Source organism: Labrus mixtus, chromosome 7, assembly GCF_963584025.1.
Source record: "Labrus mixtus chromosome 7, fLabMix1.1, whole genome shotgun sequence".
NCBI classification, from domain to species: Eukaryota; Metazoa; Chordata; class Actinopteri; order Labriformes; family Labridae; genus Labrus; species Labrus mixtus.
The window spans coordinates 31,753,175-31,758,174 of NC_083618.1; the positions used below are offsets into that span (position 1 = coordinate 31,753,175).

The following is a 5,000-nucleotide window of genomic DNA, read 5'->3' on the forward strand; positions in this document are numbered from 1 at the left end:
TGTGTGTGTGCGTCTATGTGTGTCTATGTGTGTGTGTGTGTGTGTGTGTGTGTGTGTGTGTGTCTATGTGTGTGTGTGTGTGTGTGTGTGTGTGTGTGTGTGTGTGTGTGTGTGTGTGTGTGTGTCTATGTGTGTGTGTGTGTGTGTGTGTGTGTGTGTGTCTATGTGTGTGTGTGTGTGTGTGTGTCTATGTGTGTGTGTGTGTCTATGTGTGTGTGTGTGTGTGTGTGTCTATGTGTGTGTGTGTGTGTGTGTGTGTGTGTGTGTGTCTATGTGTGTGTGTGTGTGTGTGTGTGTGTGTCTATGTGTGTGTGTGTGTGTGTGTGTGTCTATGTGTGTGTGTGTGTGTGTGTGTGTGTGTGTGTGTGTGTGTCTATGTGTGTGTGTGTGTGTGTGTGTGTGTGTGTGTGTGTGTGTGTCTATGTGTGTGTGTGTGTTCATTCAGCAGCAGGTTGATTAGAGCTTGGAGATGGTAGAGGTGGCGTGCAGATATGGCGGGCGGAAAGCCTCTACACGCCAAGCTGACAATGAAGAACAAGTTGCAACAAAAAAACATCGCTGTGTCACTAAAACGTCGCACTGTGGTACGCAACTGATCGCCGCCTGATGCGTTCTATGAATGTGCGAGAGGCGATTATCCTCCAGACCAGCAGGTGGCAGCGGTCTGAAAGACCCCGGGCCGAGGCGTTTGTTTACCTCGACCTCCACTTGAGAAAATGTCAGACGATATGGCGTTGTGTGCCGCTTGTTTTCCGTCACCACCTCTTCTTGTGCCCCTATTCGCTGGCTGAGAGCCAATCAGAGTGATTTCTCTCTCCTACTGGTCACTCGCCCAAAAAGCCTCGGACAAGCCTCGAGCTTTACCGACCAGAACCACTGACAAGCCCCCCCCCCCCCCCCCCCCCCGAGGCCTGACCCGGTGTGTATCTAACTTTATAACCACGCCCACATCACTAACAGTGTCTGACTTCCTGCTCCCGCCATGTGACGTCAGTCAGCTGACTCCTGAACGCTGAGGAAACAAAAACAACCCAACACTGCGGCACGCTAAAGTAAGCCGAGGTCACATGACCGTTAGAGAGCGTGTGGTTAGTTTGTGTCAGCGGGACTCAAACGTCCGTCTGAGTGAGTTTCTGTAACGCGTCCAGGTGAGGATCGTGTTTCTCTATCGACCAGGAAAATCTAAAAATAGAAACATGAGTCACCAGGTCATAAAAAGGGAAGGTGACATTTAACTTTTACTTCCTCCTGAGAGTCAAATCAGAGCGCAGGAGGAAGAAAGAAACGAGGTCACATACAAATCATCATCAGGAGGAAAGAGTCGCTCACATGGCGAGGCGATAACACCACGTCACCGAGGTTAAAAAACGATTTCACTGTGAACGACATGAAGAGAGACACATTTTAAACATGGACATGAGCGTGTTCTCCTTGGGTAATAAACGTGTTCCTCTGCTCAAGCTGAAGTCCAAGAAGTATCGACCAATCACGTCACAGCTTTGGTGAATGAGAGAAAATCAAGAGGTTTTCAAACGTGCACTGGATCGTTTGAGGAGGAATGTTCCTCATATTCTAAATCTACTCAGAAGGAGGGGGGTCTCACTCCTATCAGAGACCCCCCCTGCTGGAGACGCTGCCATGACGAAACGTTGATCTGGTTTCTCTAAGTGACGGATTCACTGAGACGCCGCTCTGCAGGGCGCAACACGCTTCTGGAAATTCCCATAAATGACACAGACAGGAGAGTGTGTGTGTGTGTGTGTGTCTGTGTGTGTGTGTGTGTGTGTCTGTGTGTGTGTGTGTGTGTGTCTGTGTGTGTGTGTGTGTGTGTGTGTGTAGATTGGAGAATGAAACATTTTGTCGTTTCATCACTTTGCTCCAGGCTTCAGGATGGAGGAGGCGTGGCCTAACAGATGTTTGTTTTGGTTTCATGTTGGACCTTCTTTCTTTAATGAAGCTACAAAATCTGAAGGTTTTGAAATGTGAAAAACGAGAGAGTTCAGACATGAGGAAAGTTTAACTGATGTTTAACATTCTAATCCATGTGTGCTTTATATTCATAGAGACACTCGTGTTGTTCACTCCTGATATTCAGTCAGCAGGTGGAATCCTAAATATCAGACATGTTTGATATTTAGGATTCCAGACGCAGTGAGGTCACACTGGAGGATTGTTTGTATGTTGACAGTTTTGCAGCAGCTTCTTCACGTCATGTGGTGCTGAAGACGACCTGCTGTGTTCACACACGCCGCTCACCACCAACAGTTTCTGGAAGTTTTGTGGATTTATTTTTAACGGTAAGCGGCGAGTATGAACACAGCTTCATGACTCAGCCTGGGTGTGTGTGTGTAACGTGTTTGTCTTGGAATGTGTGTTTCCTGGCATCACCTGAGTGTGTTTTTCCCCTCAGCAGACGGACAGGTAACAGCATGTCTGTTTCAACATCACACACACACACAGAGAGACAGACACACACACACACAGAGAGAGAGACACACACACACAGAGAGACAGAGACACACACACACAGAGAGACAGAGACACACACACAGACAGAGAGACAGAGACACACACACACACAGAGAGACAGAGACACACACACACACAGAGAGACAGAGACACACACACACACACAGAGAGAGAGACACACACACAGAGAGAGAGACACACACACACACACAGAGAGACAGAGACACACACACACAGAGAGAGAGACAGAGACACACACACAGACAGAGAGACAGAGACACACAGACACACACACACACACAGACAGAGAGACAGAGACACACACACACAGACAGAGAGACAGAGAGACAGAGAGACAGAGACAGAGACACACACACACACACACACACACACACACACACACACACACACACACAGACACACACACACAGAGACACAGACACACACACACACACACACACACACACACTTTTTTTTATTCTCAAGTCTTTTCTCTTCTTTTTGTAACATCCAGCCCTGCATTCAATCATGTCTGGATTTGTTTGGACCAGAGAAGGTAGGCGCTTTTAAGACCCCCCCCCCCCCCCCCCACACGGCCGTTTTGGACGCCCCTCGGTTTGTCAGATATGAGAGCAGTTATCAGGTCGACAGGTGTTGCAGCGATGGAAGCGGGTCAAGAGAAGTGGTTCAGATAGAAGTGATTGTACCCGACCTAAAAAGCCTCTGCATGTTTCTAATAAGCTCCACGAGCAGAAACGTGCTCAAACTAGGATCAATATTGGAGATGCTTTTGAAAAATGGAGAGAGGTTAGAACACAGAAAGGTTTACAGACCCATGCAGAGCTGGATAAACACTGAAGCTTCAGAGTCCACCACATGGTGACCTGTGTGAGGAGGAGGGGGGGGGGGGGGGGGGGAGACAGCTCTCTATGATGTTTAGAATTGAGACTGCACACTTTAACCACTAGGGGTCAGAGTTACATACTGCTCCTTTAATGTGAAAAAATGCTACAAGTAAAAGGTGAATTTTCGTTTGATTTTCCAGTGAAATGTTTGTACAGTCGACCTTCTGGGCCACCGTACAATAAAGATGATTGTTAATCTCAACACTTTTAATCACTCTTTATTTGAATCCAGCTCATCGTTTCCTCTCTCTGAACTGTTTCTGTCTTTTACCTCCGATCAGTCGGTCGTGTCATATTCAATAAAAACACTCAAAGAAAAGAGACAGACGTCGTTTTAAAATGTTAATGTGCATAAAAATAGTTTATTTCCAAGAATAAATCAGAACCTGCAGAAACCAATGATTCATTGGCTTCTCCACTCCATCGGTGATTCACATGTGGTGTGACGAAAAGCAGCAGAACAAACATTTCTCTCTCTCTCTCCGAGCTCAGACGGCACACCTGACCTGATCAGAGCCGCTCGCCGTGTGAGGGCGAGCCCGGCTGACACTTTGTTCAAACGTCTATCAGAGTTTTCTTGATTCAATTTGAGTTTCTGGAGGTTTAAAAGACCTTGAACCAGCTTGTTTTTAGAAGCGGGCAGCGGAGAGTCCTTGGATTTTCAAACACATGTTGTCAGATTTATCAACAAAGAAGTTTAAAATGTGAAACTGATCAGCTCAGGTGTGCAGCTGAGACACGGCTCACATCCCCTGAACGACGAGATGAACAACAAACCACTTCAGCAATCCTTCTACGAACAACAAACATAAATAAAAAAGCAAAACAACAAAATCTACAGATAAAAGAAACTCTTACAAAATGAAAAGTTTCCAAACTATCGGCCTCTGAAATCTCAAACTAGTGTATATAAAACTTTTTAAATCACATATACAACAGCTTAAAAAGGGGAGAGCACCCCGACCTGAAAGAAGGCAATAAAATTATTCCACAGTTAAATTAATACAAAATAAAAAAGAACGAGGTGATCTAGTGGAGGGGGGGGGGGAAGGAGACGAGGAGGAGGGGGAGGAGTTAGTATCAAAACATTTACGTTACTGCAGGAAACAATTTGGCATTTAAATATTTGGTAGATATTCGTGTTGCCAGGATGTGGCTAAGTACCAACTTCACATCTTTTTTTAACGTTTTTGTAGTTTTTTTTTCTTTAACGACTATTTACAGATCCTCGGTAGAGCAGTGTGCTCGCTCAGCGGAGAAATGTGAGCGTCGAGTCGCTTCGGTGACGCTCGGAGACCCCAGAGTGAAAAAACAAAACACATCAAACTGTGAGGAGAGTAGCTTATCGAGGAATCATCAACCTCGTGATGTAGAAGATAAAAGAAGAAAACGACAGAGTACCGGTTTCTCCGATCACAGAGCTTAACGTGTCTCAGTGGAAATGTACGGCGGCGGCGGCGCGTGTAAACGGGCTCTCTTAGCGAGTGAACGGCGGGCGTGGAAGCTTCACGGAGGAGAGTCAAAGATGGTTTGATGATCGGGGAAAACTTTCTTATGTGCAGTTAGCTAGCTTAGCTTCGCACAAAGTCGGGTTGTCATGGTGACAGATTTATAAACTTTGATTTG

General features: G+C 46.2%; 1 protein-coding gene across 2 annotated transcripts in view; it reads right to left on the minus strand.

Moving 5' to 3' along the window:
• Nucleotides 1–3,706: 3,706 nt before the first annotated feature.
• Nucleotides 3,707–5,000, minus strand: part of sdc4 (syndecan 4) — a 21,480-nt gene continuing 20,186 nt past the window's right edge. For both annotated transcript variants that reach the window (XM_061041669.1, XM_061041670.1), the window contains exon 5: nucleotides 3,707–5,000. This exon is cut by the window's right edge and continues 2,141 nt beyond it. The gene's annotated coding sequence lies outside the window, so the exon portion shown is untranslated.